Source organism: Bos indicus, chromosome 22 (genome assembly GCF_029378745.1).
Source record: "Bos indicus isolate NIAB-ARS_2022 breed Sahiwal x Tharparkar chromosome 22, NIAB-ARS_B.indTharparkar_mat_pri_1.0, whole genome shotgun sequence".
In the NCBI taxonomy this organism is placed as follows: domain Eukaryota; kingdom Metazoa; phylum Chordata; class Mammalia; order Artiodactyla; family Bovidae; genus Bos; species Bos indicus.
Genome location: NC_091781.1, coordinates 28,664,198 through 28,681,714, shown reverse-complemented (window position 1 = coordinate 28,681,714; position 17,517 = coordinate 28,664,198). Strand labels below are relative to the sequence as shown.

Genomic DNA, 17,517 nt, shown 5'->3' with positions numbered 1-17,517 from the left:
TCCTAAATAGAAAAGCACCAAAGATATACCAAAACTGACAATATCACTGAATAAAATGGCAGCTTTGACTTGTGAATTGCAGCCTTGACATTTGTGAAGGTCATGCTTTCAGTAAACATTTATTGAGTGCCCATTAGGTGCTAAGCTCTGGCTTAGTGACGGTGATATGGCAGTGAACAAGACATCTGTGGTCTTTTTTATTTTTTTTTAATTTTTGTTGAAGTATGGTTGATTTACAATGTTGTGTTACTTTCTGCTGGACAGCGAAGTGAGTCGGTTATAGCTAACATATATCCAGTCTTTTTTAGATTCTTTTCCCATACAGGTCATTATGGAGTATTTAGTAGAGCTCCCTGTGCTGTACAGCAAATCCTTAATAATTATTTATTGGTCTTGCCCCCTTGGAGTTTGAGTCTAGCATGGAAATGAACAAGAACTTAGAAATGTGATCCATGCTGAGATGGAGAACAGAGTCTCATGTAACATAGGGTTACACTTTGATCTGGGGGATATCTAGATGGTTCTTTGATCTGGGGGATATCTAGACGGTTCTGTTGAGGAATGGCTTTTATGCTGAAATGTGGAAGAGGGAGTAGTAGCAGGCGGTGGTCACTGGGTGCCTAGAGTCTGAGAAGTAATGAGAGAAAAAGGTTCCAGGTAAATGGAATAGTAGGTATACAGGCCCTACTACAAAAGTAGGAAGGCACATATTTGAGAAGATAGAAGATTCCAGTAACTGAAAACAGAGTGTGGTGGAATAGAAGGGGTTGACAGGGTCTGGAGCTTGCAGACTCTATAAGCCATGTTGGAATGTCCGATCTTTGTGTTCAGGACAGTGAGATGCCACTGAACAATTCTTAGCTTGGAAGTGAGATGATCTGACTTGGGTCTTGAAGAGGATTCAGGGATTTCCCTGGTGGTTCAGTGGCTAAGACTTCATGCTCCGATGCAGGGGACTGGGTTCAATCCCTGGTCAGGGAACTAGATTCCACATGCCACAACAAAGATCTGGCACAGCCAAATAAATAAATACATATTTAGAGGGAAAAAAAGGATTCACTTGTTCATTACAGTATGGATAGTGGAATTGCTGAGACCAATTAATACTGACTTCAGCTATGGCAGTTGGTTGCCTTAGAGATGGACACAGACCATGCCTCCATCCCTGTGAGTAGCTGGCTGTGAGAGCTGAAGTGGGGGTGATCAAGATCTCACCAAGGTTTCTGATCTGAACAGCTTTTAAAGTTGATCTGTTTGAAATTGCCAGTATTCAGCTATTTATAACCTACAAAAAACGCTGTTTCTTTTAGTTCAACCTATACAGTGTATGTGTGTGTATGTGTGAGCTCAGTTGTGTCCAACTCTCTGCGACTCCATGGATTGAAGCCTGCTGGACTCCTCTGTCCATGCAATTTTCCAGGCAAGAATACTGGAGTGGGTTGCCATTTCTTTCTCCAGAGGATCTTCCCGACCCAAGGATCAAACACACATCTCTTGTGTCTCCTGCATTGGCAGCAGACTCTTCACCACTTGGTCACTTGGCAGTGTATAATAGTAGTGCTGTTTAGAGATGGAAAAGGGGACTTGCCTGGCGATCCAGTGGTGAAGACTCTGTGCTTCCACCATAGAGGGCGTGGGTTCAGTCCCTGGTTGGGAACCTAAGAGTCCATACGCTACATGGTGGGGCCAAAAAAAACACAAAAAATGTAAAAACAAAACTTAGAGATGGAAAAGGCTATAAAGAAATACCATTATTTGTAAGGGAGAAGATTAGTTTAATTGGGATCATATTTTGATTTTGAGGTACCTTGGAAACACCCACACAAGGAGGCCTTACCATCTGTTGGTCTGAAACCCCAAATGGCAAATGGCATTTCTAGCGTTTCCTACTCAGAACCCGTGAAAAAGAAATACAAGCTGGATGTACTATTGGTGGAGATTTGCTGCACAAGTTCACTGACTACTAAATGACCTGTCTTTCACGTGGTACAGCCTTTAGTACAGGTTGAAATGGGATTCACTTTATGAAACAAAGTAAGAAGTGGCTCAGATGGTAAAGAATCCACCCACAGTGTAGGAGACCCAGATTTGATCCCTGGGTGTGGAAGATCCCCTGGAGAAGGGAATGGCAACCCATTCTTGTATTCTTGCCTGGAGAATCCCATGGACAGAGGAGCCTGGAGGGTTACAGTCCAGGGGTCTCAAAAAGTCAGAGACAACTGAGCAACTAACACTTTCACTTCAAGAAGCAACTACCCTAAATCAGAACTAAAATCTGTGGGTTGGTGTTATGAAAACTATTTGAGAAGACAAGAAAAAAATCTCAAGCTTCTGCTTAACTGTTTTAGGGGAAAAATATTAGAAATCCCAAGTAATTATTGGAAAATTGTCTCCCCAACCTACCAAAAAAATAGTAACAACCTAGTAGAAGACATTTGAATTTTCCCTGACCTTGAATTGTGACTTTACTGCCACTACTAAAAAAACAAACCTACCACACGATGGTTTTCATTCATTCCCCGCTGAACAAGTCTATTCCATTTTGAATGACAAATGAGTGCTGGAATTCCTTATCTGCTTTTGATAATGGAAACTAGCCCTTCTTAAAAATAATAAAGAGAGATTGTGGTTGACAGGACAGTTACTTTCCCTGAGTTGTATATCATAACAGAAGATTATAAACATGGCTTTTCTGGACATCAGTGAGATATATTGATCTTCATGGTAATTTGAAATAAAGTCTGGGTGATGTTTTCCTTGGAATTTGTCTCTATAAAACCAAATCAAGGGTGCTGCTCAGTCAGTGCAGAGGAGATGGAGATTCTAAAGTGCAAACATTCTGGCCCTGGTCAGTCAAATACTGAGAAGCAGTCTTACCTTGTTTCTGAGGGGGTGTCGTCTGTAGATGAAACCTTTTCTCAGGCAAGTGAAAGTGAAAGTAGCTCAGTCGTGTCCGACTTTTTGCAACCCTATGGACTCTACAGTCCATGGAATTCTCCAGGCCAGAATACTGGAGTCGGTAGTTTTTCCCTTCTCCAGGGGATCTTCCCAACCCAGGGATCAAACCCAGTTCTCCCACATTGCAGAAGGCTTCTTTACCAGCTGAGGCACAAGGGAAGCCCGAGAGTACTGGAATGGGTAGCCTATCCCTTCTCCAGGGGATCTTTCCAATCCAGGAATTGAACCAGGGTGTCCTGCATTACAGGAGAATTCTTTACCAAATGAGCTATCAGGGAAGCCCTTTTCTCAGGTAAGATTTTACTAATCAGAGCATGAACCTTTGCAAGTCAAACCTATTAGAGTCTCAAGAACAATCACTGGAATTCAGATCCCACCAATTCAAGATTTATGAAGTCCTAAATCAATCAATGGTCGTTAACTTTTCTGTTTCTGTGAGCAGTGAATCTAAGGATCATTATCAGTGCAAGCTAACAGGTGACTTGATGAAGCTCCCTAGGCTGCATGAAGCTCAAAGTATTTAAAACAATATGCCAACCACAGATTAGTCAAATCTGTCCTTTCAAATTGATCCTGGAGGACTGTTCCCTTTTTGCTTAGTAAAAGCCAAAAAAAGCCTTTACTTTTGTAAGAACAACTATTTTGTGAATTCACATCACCTTTTCTTTATTTAATAGGAATTAGTGAGATTTTATACTGAATCTCCACATTTTGTTACACAACGTGCCTGTTTGATTATAAAGACCTATCTCCTCAATAATGTTCCTCTCTGCAGATCCTGGGCTTCCCAGGTAGCACTAATAGTAAGAACCTGCCTGCCAATGCAGGAGACCTGAGACCAGTTTCAGTCCCTGTTAGTTATCTAGGCTCCTCTGTTTATGGAATTCTCCAGGCAAGAATACTGGGCTGGGTTGCCATTTCTTTCTCCAGGGGATCTTCCCAACCCAGGAATGGAACCGGGGTCTCCCACATTGCAGGCGGATTCTTTACCAGCTAAGCTACCAGGGAAGCCCATAAACTCTCACTAATTCCTATTAAAGAAAGAAAAGGTGATGTGAATTCACAAAACATAAATATGTCCTGAGAATTTTTTAACTGTATTTCCAACGAACTTGTCCCATTCTTTAATATTTCAAAGTAATACCATGCCAAATAAAAATCTTAATTACCTAGATTTTCTATGTAACATCAAGAGCAACAACATATAACCTTCCCTTTTTGCACTTATAGTTTGTTAAAGAGGTCTTTATCTGGTTCCAGTATTTGGAAAACTTTATGCCCTCTAGGAGAATGTTCTAATGCGTCTGCCGTATGTTGAGGGAAAAGAGAGGTTTACTTGGCTTATTAGAACCTTATTTTATTATAACTTTTTATAATTAAGGTAAGGTTTTTGTATTATCAATAATATATTTCAAAATTAGCAATTAACATTGAGACTTTCTTGGAAAGAACCTTTTGTAATTCAACAAACAATGACAGGCAAATAGGAATATATTAAAAAGCCTTATTAAGAGGAACATCAGTTCGCATCATCATAAATGATGTCTGTATATTTCATCAAGCCCTAAGAGGCCTTATATTATCAGGATGAAGTTAACTACCTAAAAGATTGCATGAAAATGACCCTAGACACCAATTTTGTTCAACAAGTTTTCCAAATTTACTCACACATTATTAAACATTTGACATTTAGGATATTAGTTACAACTCTTGGTTACCTGTGAGAGAAACTCAATTTCAGCTATGAATAGCTAAGCAGAGAAAGTGAAAGAGGAGAATTAAAAAATTGGCTTAAAACTCCAGGACATGGAAGCAACCTAGATGTCCATCAGCAGACGAATGGATAAGAAAGCTGTGATACATATACACAATGGAATATTAATCAGCCATTAAAAACAATATATTTGAATCAGTTCTAATGAGGTAGATGAAACTGGAGCCTATTATACAGAGTGAAGTAAGCCAGAAAGAAAAACACCATACAGTATACTAATGCATATATATGGAATTCAGAAAGATGGTAACAATAACCCTGAATGCAAGACAGCAAAAGAGACACAGATGTATAGAACAGTCTTTTGGACTCTGTGGGAGAGGGTGAGGGTGGGATGATTTGGGAGAATGGCATTGAAACATGTAAATTATCACATGTGAAAAGAATCGCCAGTCCAGGTTTGATGCATGATACAGGGTGCTCGGGGCTGGTGCACTGGGATGACCCAGAGGGATGGGATGGGGAGGGAGGTGGGAGGGGGGTTCGGGATGGGGAACACATGTACACCCATGGCGGATTCATGTCAACGTATGGCAAAACCAATACAATATTGAAAAGTAAAATAAATAAACTGGAAAAAGAAAAAAAAGTTGGCTTAAAACTCAACATTCAAAAAACTAAGATCATGGCATCTGGTCCCATAACTTCATGGCAAATAGATGGGAAAACAATGGAAACAGTGACAGACTTTATTTTCTTGGGCTTCAAAATCACTGCAGATGGTGCCTGCAGCCATAAAATTAAAAGGTGTTTGCTCCTTGAAAGAAAATCTATGATGAACCTAGACAGCATATTAAAAAGCAGAGATATTACTTTGCCAGCAAAGGTCCATCTAGTCAGTTCAGTTCAGTTCAGTCGTTCAGTCGTGTCTGACTCTTTGCGACCCCATGAACCACAGCATGCCAGGCCTCCCTGTCCATCACCAACTCCCGGAGTTTACCCAAACTCATGTCCATTGAGTCGGTGATGCCATCCAGCCATCTCATCCTCTGTCATCCCCTTCTCCTCCTGCCCTCAATCTTTCCCAGGGTCTTTTCCAATGAGTCAGCTCTTCGCATCAGGTGGCCAAAGTATTGGAGTTTCAGCTTCAACATCAGTCCTACCAATGAACACCCAGGACTGATCTCCTTTAGGATGGACTGGTTGGATCTCCTTGCAGTCCAAGGGACCCTCAAGAGTCTTCTCCAACACCACAGTTCAAAAGCATCATTCTTTGGGACCCAGCTTTCTTTATAGTCCAACACTCACATCCATACATGACTACTGGAAAAACCATAGCCTTCACTAGACGGACCTTTGTTGGTTAAGTAATGTCTCTCCTTTTTAATATGCTGTCTAGGTTGCTCATAACTTTCCTTCCAAATTTTCAGTTCAGTTCAGTCGCTCAGTCGTGTCCGACTCTTTGCGACCCCATGAATCGCAGCACACCAGGCCTCCCTGTCCATCACCAACTCCCGGAGTTCACCCAGACTCACGTCCATCGAGTTGGTAATGCCACCAGCCATCTCATCCTCTTCATCCCCTTCTCCTCCTGCCCCCAGTCCCTCCCAGCATCAGAGTCTTTTCCAATGAGTCAACTCTTCGCATGAGGTGGCCAAAGTACTGCAGTTTCAGCTTTAGCATCATTTCTTCCAAAGAAATCCCAGGGCTGATCTCCTTCAGAATGGACTGGTTGGATCTCCTTGCAGTCCAGGGGACTCTCAAGAGCCTTCTCCAACACCACAGTTCAAAGGCATCAATTCTTCAGTGCTCAGCCTTCTTCACAGTCCAACTCTCACATCCATACATGACCACAGGAAAAACCATAGCCTTGACTAGATGAACCTTTGTTGGCAAAGAAATGTCTCTGCTTTTCAATATGCTATCTAGGTTGGTCATAACTTTCCTTCCAAGGAGTAAGCGTCTTTTAATTTCATGGCTGCAATCACCATCTGCAGTGATTTTGGAGCCCCCCAAAATAAAGTCTGACACTGTTTCCACTGTTTCCCCATCTATTTCCCATGAAGTGATGGGACCAGATGCCATGATCTTCGTTTTCTGAATGTTGAGCTTTAAGCCAACTTTTTCACTCTCCTCTTTCACTTTCATCAAGAGCCTTTTTAGTTCCTCTTAACTTTCTGCCATAATGGTGGTATCATCTGCATATCTTAGGTTATTGATATTTCTCCCGGCAATCTTGATTCCAGCTTGTGCTTCATCCATTTCTCATGATGTACTCTGCATATAAGTTAAATAAGCAGGGTGACAATATACAGCCTTGACGTACTCCTTTTCCTATTTGGAACCAGTCTGTTGTTCCATGTCCAGTTCTAACTGTTCTTCCTGACCTGCATACAGGTTTTTCAAGAGGCAGGTCAGGTGTTCTGGTATTCCCGCCTCTTCAGAATTTTCCACAGTTTATTGTGATCCACACAATTAAAGGCTTTGGCATAGTCAATAAAGCAGATAGATGTTTTTCTGGAATGCTCTTGCTTTTTTGATGATCCAGCGGGTGTTGGCAATTTGATCTCTGGTTCTTCTGCCTTTTCTAAAACCAGCTTGAACATCTGGAAGTTCATGGTTCTCGTATTGCTGAAGCCTGGCTTGGAGAATTTTGAGCATTACTTTACTAGCGTGTGAGATGAGTGCAATTGTGCGGTAGTTTGAGCATTCTTTGGCATTGCCTTTCTTTGCCGTCTAGTCAAGGCTATGGTTTCTCCAGTAGTTATGTATGGAAGTGAGAGTTGGACTATAAAGAAAGCTGAGCGCCGAAGAATTGATGCTTTTGAACTGTGGTGTTGGAGAAGACTCTTGAGAGTCCCTTGGACTGCAAGGAGATCCAACCAGTCCATCCTAAAGGAAATCAATCCTGACTGTTTATTGGAGGGACCCATGCTGAAGCTGAAACTGCAATACTTTGGCCACCTGATGCGAAGAACTGACTCATTTGAAACGACCCTGATGCTGGGAAAGATTGAAGGCAGGAGGAGAAGGGGACGACAGAGGACCAGATGGTTGGACGGCATCACGAACTCAATGGTCATGAGTTTGAGTAAACTGGGAGTTGGTGATGGACAGGGGAGCCTCGTATGCTGTAGTCCACGGGGTTGCAAAGAGTCAGACATGACTGAGTGACTGAACTGAACTGAAGCAGAAAAGGCAGTTTATTCACTTATCTGACTGTGGAGTCCAGATCAGAGGACTGATCTCAAGCACAACTAGATCCAAAGGCTGCTGTAATGTTACCAGGACTCTGTCTCTCGTAGTCCTTTGCTAGGCTCACATCTTGAGAATGATGATTGATTGAAGCAGCCTGAGAATTATGTTCTAGAAGCTTAGCTGCTGCAGTGGAAAAAGAGTCTGGCAGCCTGACATCTGAAATGTCAGCAGGAGAGTTCTGGAAACTGCTCCCCAGTGAAACAAGCATCAGTCAGTTCAGTCACTCAGTCATGTCCGACTCTTTGCGACCCCATGAATCGCAGCACGCCAGGCCTCCCTGTCCATCACCAACTCCCGGAGTTCACTCATACTCACGTCCATCGAGTCGGTAATGCCACCAGCCATCTCATCCTCTTCATCCCCTTCTCCTCCTGCCCCCAATCCCTCCCAGCATCAGAGTCTTTTCCAATGAGTCAACTCTTCCCATGAGGTCGCCAAAGTACTGGAGTTTCAGCTTTAGCATCATTCCTTCCAAAGAAATCCCAGGGCTGATCTCCTTCAGAATGGACTGGTTGGATCTCCAAACATAACTGATTTTATATATATATATATATACACATATATAAAGACTTTTTATGTGGACCATTTTTTAAAAATTTGTTGCAATATTGCTTCTTTTGTTTGTGTTCTGGTTTTCTGACCCTGGAGCTTGTGAGACCTTCCCTTCATTGGAAGGCAAAGTCTTAAGCATTAGACCTGAGGGGAGTCCCAGAACATTATTTTTAAAACAACTATCTAGAATCTTTGGAAACTGTCCTAATGGCCTAAGCAAATGAAAAAACAGATTTCTTACTCAAGGAAATCTACTAAAACTTAATAAGAAAGAGTGAGAATTTGTGCGAATTGAGCCATGACCCAGCCCTTCCCTCTCCCCTTCTAGCTCAGCATGGTGGAAACCCAACTCAGTTCAGTCAAGAACATAGGAATCCTTTCCTCCACAGCTCCCAGTTGAGGGATATGGTATTTTCTTGGGTGCACGGGGTGGGGAGGTCATCAGCATTTCTCATCTTTACCAGCAGTGTCTTACAGAAGCTTAAATTCCAGGCAAAAATGGCCAAGGTTTCAGAGGCTCCCTTCCTTAAGAGAAAGCTTCATGAGAGCAAGAAGCTAAATAAACTATAGGCCAGTTAGTTTACAAGGGAGAACCAGGGGAAAAAATATAAAAAGTGCCCTTCTGGTCAGAACAAAGTTCAAAGATCAGCTTCTAAAACTGTCCCCTCAGATGTGCCTGAATTTAATGGATCATCCTGCAGAGCAACTCATGCTCAGGCCATTGTCAAAAATAGAAGAGCAATCAGCTGCAATTAGTGAAGGCTAACAGCTGTGTCATCGATAAAGCAAGAGAGTTCCAGAAAAACATCTATTTCTGCTTTATTGACTATGTCAAAGCCTTTCACTGTGTGGATCACAATAAACTGTGGAAAATTCTGAAAGAGGTGGGAATACCAGACCACCTGACCTGCCTCTTGAGAAACCTGTATGTAGGTCAGGAAGCAACAGTTAGAACTGGACATGGAACAACAGACTGGTTCCAAATATATTGTCACCCTGCTTATTTAACTTATATGCAGACTACATCATGAGAAACACTGGGCTGGAAAAAGCACAGGCTGGAATCAAGATTGCCGGGAGAAATATCAATAACCTCAGATATGCAGATGATACCACCATTATGGCAGAAAGTTAAGAAGAACTAAAAAGGCTCTTGATGAAAGTGAAAGAGGAGAGTGAAAAAGTTGGCTTAAAGCTCAACATTCAGAAGACTAAGATCATAGATGGCATCTGGTCCCATCACTTCATGGGAAATAGATGGGGAAACAGTGGAAACAGTGTCAGACTTTATTTTGGGGGGCTCCAAAATCACTGCAGATGGTGACTGCAGCCATGAAATTAAAAGACTCTTACTCCTTGGAAGGAAAGTTATGACCAACCTAGATAGCATATTGAAAAGCAGAGAGATTACTTTGCCAACAAAGGTTCGTCTAGTCAAGGCTATTGTTTTTCCAGTGGTCATGTATGGATGTGAAGAAAGCTGAGCAACAAAGAATTGATGCTTTTGAACTGTGGTGTTGGAGAAGACTCTTGAGAGTCCCTTGGACTGCAAGGAGATCCAACCACTCCATCCTAAAGGAGACCAGTCCTGGGTGTTCATTGGAAGGATTGATGCTGAGGCTGAAACTCCAATACTTTGGCCACCTCATGCGAAGAGTTGACTCACTGGAAAAGACCCTGATGCTGGGAGGTATTGAGGGCAGGAGGAGAAGGGGATGACAGAGGATGAGGTGGCTGGATGGCATCACCGACTCAGTGGACATGAGTTTGGGTAAACTCCGGGAGTTGGTGATGGACAGGGAGGCCTGGTGTGCTGCGATTCATGGGGTCACTGAGCGACTGAACTGCACTGAACAGTGGGTATAATTCCAACAGTGGTGAACAACTTATGAGAAAGATTAGAGGAATAGTTAATCAAAAAGAGCCCTGATAAAAACCACTGTCATCCTGGGTGACCGTGGGTACGTACAGGCTGCATCCTCAGAGGAAAAACGTTATAGATTTCACACACAAGATGAAGTGGACTGCACTGAAATAGTCCAGTTAAGATACCAAACAAATAAACAATATCAACAAGCCCCGCACTTTTTGGGGTGGGGTGTAGCATGGGCAGGGGAGAGTTATCCAAAGTTGCTAAAGCATCCTAAAATGTATTATCATGCTAAAATATATTAACATGCTAAAAATATCATCTAAATTTTTTTCAACAAAATAATATAAGGCAGGCAAATAAACAAGAAAGTGTGACTCATTCACAGGAAAAAAATGCAGGCAAAAGAAACTGACTGGTGAGAAGACCCAGCTGTCAGATTTAGTAGAAAAAGACTTCAGAGAAGCCATTATAAATGTATTCAAGATACAAAAGGAACCTGTGCTTAAAAAAGTAAAATATGATATGATGATGTTTTGTAAAATTGAGACTGTCAATAAAGAAATTTAATTTTTTTAAAAGAGCCACCTAGAAGTTCTAGAGTTGACAAGTTGAAAATAACTGAAGTGAAAAAATCAGCTATTGATTTGAACTTAAAGTAGAAAGAATCAGTAAACTTGAAAATAATCAAATATTAAGGTTGTACAACCTGAATAACAGGCAAAAATAACAAATAAAATTGAGCAGAGACTTGGAGATGTGAAGTACCATTGGAGTCACCAGGACATGTATGATGGGAGCATCAGAAGGAAAGGAGAGAGAGAAAAGAATAGAAAAAAGTTTTGAAAAAATAATGGTTGTAAACTTGTAAATTTGATGAAAATCTATTTACACATGGAAAATCAACTCCAAGTAAGATAAACTCAAAGAGATCTGCACACAAATCATGGTAAAAACCCTGAAAGACAAAAACAAAGTCTTATGAGCCGCAAAAGAAAAATAGTTGTCACATGTAAGGCAACTCCAATAAGATTAATAGCTGACTTCTCATTAGAAATTGTGGGGACTTCCCTGGTACTGCATCTGAGCCACCAGGGAAGCCCCAAGTGTACTGGAATGGGTAGCCTATCCCTCCTGCAGGAGATCTTCCCAACCCAGAAATCAAATCCAGGTCTCCAGCATTGCAGGGCGATTCTTTACCAGCTGAGTTACCATCAATTCTTGGCTTGGGAAGATCCCCTGGAGAAGGGGATACCCACTCCAGTATTCTCGGGCTTCCCTGGTGGCTCAAACAATAAAGAATCGCCCTGCAATGCAGGAGACCTGGGTTTGATCACTGGTTTGGGAAGATTCCCTGGAGAAGGGTATGGCATCCCACTCCAGTATTGCTGCCTGGAGAATCCCGCAGACAGAGGAGCCTGGCGGGCTATAGCCCAAAGGGTCGCACAAAATCAGACACAACTGAAATGACTTAGCACTCACGCACTGGGAACCAAGATTCCACATGCCTCATGGTGCGGCCATAAAGGGAAAAAACAAAAACTGTGGATACCCTGAGACCATGAGATAACATTATTTGAAGTGCCAAAAGATGGGGAGAACTGTCAACCAAAAACTTTATATCCCGCAAAATAGTTTTTAAGTTGAAGGTGAGATAAAGTCATTCCCAGATAAACAAAATCTGAGATAATTCATTTACAGCAGAACCGCAAGAATAAAGGAAGTTCTTCAGTCTGAAAGCAAATGACTCCAGACAGTGATTAAAAAATCATGTTAAAAAAAGAGTATAATAAAGACATTAATGAAAAAGAAAATATAAATGAGTATTTCTTACCCTTTATTCTCTTGATTGATTTTAAAAATGATTGTGTAAAACATTATGTTTATATTTTGGATTTGTACTGTTAAAATATATTTAATAATAATAGCACAAAGTTAGATGAAGAAAAATTATATGGAATAAAAAAATGACAGCAGATAGTAACTTGAATCCACAGGAACAAATGAAAAAAATTAAAAATGGCATATGAAAAAGTTAATATAACAAACACCATAAATATATACTTGTTCTTCTTCCTCTCTCAGCTTCTTTAAAACATGTAAAATTATATGAAGTAGCAATTATACTGTTGGGCTTATAACAGTATTGATGTAATATGTATAACAATGATGTTATAAAATGAAGAAGAGGAAATAGAGTTATATGTGACTGACATTTGTGTATCTCACTGGAATGTAGTGTAAATCTGAGGTGTATTCTGAAAAGACATATATGATAATCTCTAGAGCAACCACCAAGGAAACATCTCAAAAAGCATGGTGAAAAGAAATATATTAAAATGCTTCATTAAAAAATACTCAGTGCAAAAGAAAACAGTAAGACTAGAATAATAAAAAAGACATGATACATATTGAAAACAAAAATAGGAGACATAAATTCAGCTCTGTCTATAATCACATTAAATAAAAATGAGTAGAAGTCCAATCAAAAGATAGAAATTGCCAGAGATAGATGATAAAGAATACAATCCAACTATGTTCTGTTTACAGGAGACATACCTCAGGTTCAAAATGCAAATAAGTTGGAAAAGATATGTCAATCAAACAGCAACCACAAGGAAGCTGGACTGGCTATACTAGTATCAGATAAGGTAGAATTTAAAAAGCAACATTAGTAGAGAAAAACAGGCATATTTTGCCATGATGCACGTGTTAATCCACTAAGAAAATAGAACAGTTGTAAACATTTATGCACTGTTTTTGCATTTATGTAAAATGTAAAAGCCCCCAGAGTACTTGAAGCAAAAAATGACAGAATTAGAGGAAGAAATAGGCAATTCACCAATAGTATTAGGCGATTTCAATGCCCCACGTTCAGTAATGGATTAAGCAGTATGCAGAACATCAACAAGGGAATAAAAGACTTGAACAACATTATAAACCCAGTACAGCCAGATAAATAAATATATATTAAAAACAAAAAAGTTGGAGAGATGGCTGTTTCATCTAATGCACAGAAACCAGCACAGAGAGTCAAAGAAAGTGAAGACACAGAGGCATGTGCTCCGAACAAAAGGAAAAGATAAAACTCCAGAAACAGACCTTAATGAAATGGAGATAAGTAATTAACCTGATTTAAGAGTTTAAGGTAATAGTCATAAAGATGCTCACCAAGGTTGGAGAGCAATGCATGAACAAAGTGAGACTTTAAACCAAAAGGAAAAATATAAGAAAGTACCAAATGGAACTCACAGAGCTGAAGAATACAATAACTGGGCTGAAAAATTCAATGGAGGGGTTCAACAGCAGACTAGATTGAGTGAAACAAAAAACTTGAATTTTCAGATCAGTAGTGAGAAAAAGAAGAATGTATTAGGTGTCAGTAAGGTGGAGGGTGGAGAAGGCAATGGCAGCCCACTCCAATATTCTTGCCTGGCAAATCCCATGGACGGAGGAGCCTGGTAGGCTGCAGTCCATTGGGTCGCTAAGAGTCGGACATGACTGAGCGACTTCACTTTTACTTTTCACGTTCATGCATTGGAGAAGGAAATGGCAACCCACTCCAGTGTTCTTGCCTGGAGAATCCCAGGGACAGCGGAGCCTGGTGGGCTGCCGTCTATGGGGTTGCACAGAGTTGGACACGACTGAAGCGACTTAGCAGCAAGGTGGAGGGTGGGGGATGTTCACATCAAAAGATCAGGAATCAGAAAGGCTTCAAACTTGTCAGCAGCAGGGGAAGTGCTAAAATATTGGAGCAATGCCTTTAAATTCAGAGGCAGTTTTATGTCTAACCTAGTTTCCCTACCAGACAAGCTACAAATCAAGCATGTGGGTAGAATCAAGACATTTTTAGATGTGCATAGTTTCAAAATATTTACCCCCTTCAGTCTTCTCTCTGAATAATGTGTTCCACCAAAATGAAGGAGTACATTCAGAAAGATAAAGATGCGAGATCCAGGAAGCAGACAATCCCACACAAAGGAGGCATGAGAGGAGTCTCAGGGGAAGGGAGATGCAGAGCATCCTCATCAGAGCAAATCAGGAAGCTGTGGAAGAAACTTTGCCTAAAGTATAGACAACTAAGCAAACTCACAACAGAGGAAAAAAAAAAACACAGTTATTAATTTCAGGGAAAAAAAAGTTATTCAGAAAGGGAAAGTCACATGGTTTGCTCCATGGCTTAATTGGAAATCATGTTAAATAATCATCATAAAATAACATTGTGTGTTGATCAAAATGATATTTTGATGTTGCTAAATTGGGAGATGAGGTATGTATGTGAGCAGTGTTATGGAGTTGATAGTTTTTGTGAAAAGGACCTGAATTCTCTTCTAAGGTAGGAAGTCAGTAGATGAGACGTATCTGACATAGTAAGAAATATCTTCCTAGAGCTCCTAAAGTCCCTTGGAATTTCCTGGGTAATAGGCATGTCTTTTTGTCTTAATGAAATGACTTGGTGGGCTTCTGGATAGGGGCTGATGACTAGAAAGGCCAAGCCGTGATTAGAAGCTTAGAACTTCCAACCCTACCCCCTTTCTCTAGGAAAGGGAGAGGGCGATTGGAGATTGAGTTAATCATTGATCATGCCTGTGTGATGAAGCCTTCATAAAAATCTGTAAACAAGGAGGTTCAGGGAGATTTTGGGTTGATGAAGACATCCATGTTCTGGGACAGTGGGGCAAACTTCATGGAGACAGAAGCTCCTGGGCTCAGGACCTTTCTGGACCTCCCCTTATGTACCTTTTCTTCTGGCTGCTCATCTGTATCCTTTTTTATATTCTGTATAACAAGCCATAAAAATAAGTGTTTCACTGAATTCTGTGAGCCATTATACCAAGTCATCAGAGTTGAGGAGGGGCTCATGGGAACCTCTGATTTGTAGTCAAGTCAGACAGAAGTGTAGCAACCTGGGGACCACTACGTATGATTAGCGTCTGAAGGGGGCCGGCATTCTTGTGGGACTGGGCCCTTAACCTTTGGTAACTAACTGTGGTAGTTCTTACTAATTCAGATAGTATCATAATTGAATTGTAGGACGCTAAGCTGGTGTCCAAAGGAAGCGCGGGGAAATTAGTTGGTGTGGAGAAAAGCCCCGTACATTTGGTGTCAGAAGTGCTGTGAATTCAAAGAATTAAGTTTTTTCTTTTAGTGTGTTATTCAGAGACATGAAGGTACATACTCAAAGAATTGGAATTGGTTGTTTGGTGTGAGAAGGAGGAAATGTGGCAGGAAAATTATTTTTTATTTATTTGTGTATGTCTGTCTGTCTGTATTTAATTACTTACGAAGCCTTCATTAACTGCTCAACCCCTGTGATTCTAGAAGAAATGTATCCACTACAGAATTCCCTGCTGGTTCAATGGTTAGGACTCTGTGCTTTCACTGCTGAGGGCTCTGGTCAGGGAACTAAGAAAATTACCCACTGGAAAAGTGTCAGACTTTATTTTTGGGGGCTCCAAAATCACTGCAGATGGTGACTGCAGCCATGAAATTAAAAGACGCTTACTTCTTGGAGGGAAGGTTATGACCAACCTAGATAGCATATTCAAAAGCAGAGACATTACTTTGCCAACAAAGGTCCGTCTAGTCAAGGCTATGGTTTTTCCTGTGGTCATGTATGGATGTGAGAGTTGGACTGTGAAGAAGGCTGAGCGCCAAAGAATTGATGCTTTTGAACTGTGGTGTTAGAGAAGACTCGAGAGTCCCTTGGACTGCAAGGAGATCCAACCACTCCATTCTGAAGGAGATCAGCCCTAGGATTTCTTTGGAAGGAATGATGCTAAAGCTGAAACTCCAGTACTTTGGCCATCTCATGCGAAGAGTTGACTCATTGGAAAAGACTCTGATGCTGGGAGGGATTGGGGGCAGGAGCAGAAGGGGACGACAGAGGATGAGATGGCTGGATGGTATCACTGACTCAGTGGACGTGAGTCTGAGTGAACTCCAGGAGTTGGTGATGGACAGGGAGGCCTGGCGTGCTGCGATTCATGGGGTCGCAAAGAGTCGGACACGACTGAGCTACTGAACTGAACTGAACTCTTTGTGTGGGGGTTTTTTGGAGCATGCTGCCTGGTATATGGGATCTTAGTTCCCTGACCAGGAGGTCAAACCCATGCCCCCTGCAATGGGAGCTTGGAGTTTTAACCACTGGACTGCCAGGAAAGTCCCCCACTAGTAATTCCTGAAATCAATTTTGTAGATAATAATCAGCTCTTTTAAAAATTAAATAAGTAAGAGTAGAATTGAGTAAGGGACATGCATTACTCTAGTAAGACAAATAATATTTTTGAAAATGTTTCTGTTTTATGTATTTGTGTGTGCACATTCTAGTATTGGGATATAGATGCCTTTCTTACTGTGGGGTACAATTGAAAATACTTTGAGAAATGAGGCTTTAAGACAGGTCTTCAGGATGTGCCACTGAAGGGAGGGGACTCTATAGTTGGTCCACAAAGACCACACAGTGACTGTTACACAAACACATGAAAGATCCTCAGACTGATGATTTTGTCAATTCTTCTCAGCTCTGTGAGGAATGTACTGATTTGTAACATTTTTTTCTACGGAGGAAACTGAAGTTAAGGGAAGTTTACCTTATTTTTTTCCTGGGCTATATCTTAGAGCCTGGATTGAAGCCCAAGTTTATCCCGTAGTGTAGTCATTCTGTCCGACTTCCTGCAATCTCTAAATGCCAAATTTTTCTTCTGTATTTATAGAAAAGATTCCCAGGATATTCCAAACTACCTCCTTTGGAAGATTCCCATGAATCTTCCATCGTCATCTGTTAACTGGGTATAAAAATAGTACACATGTCTTTGTTCAGACTCACTTGTTCAGTGAGGCTATTGTATTTAAAATTGCTCCTCTCCCTCACTCTGTTTTTCCTTCTCTGCTACTATCTTCAAAGTTTCATCTATACTTTACTTGTTTTATTTTTTGCTTTCTCTCACTGGCATCTAAGTCCTACCAGGGGAAAAGTCTTTGATCTCCAACAGATAGTGCACTGTACATATTAACAGAAGGCACTCAGTAAAACTGTTTGGAAGGTATGGATGAGAAGGAAGGTAGGTAGGAAAGCAGGAAGGAAGGATAGAGGAAAGAGAGGGAAGGAGGGAAGCTGGATGATTGGATGCATGAATGAGTGGGCAGGGCTTTACCAAGTTCA

At 41.1% G+C, this 17,517-nt stretch overlaps 1 protein-coding gene across 1 annotated transcript in view; it reads left to right on the top strand.

The window, feature by feature from the left end:
* The window catches only part of GXYLT2 (glucoside xylosyltransferase 2), an 82,131-nt gene that overhangs the window by 30,315 nt on the left and 34,299 nt on the right, over positions 1 to 17,517 (top strand). The gene's annotated exons all lie outside the window — the stretch shown is intronic.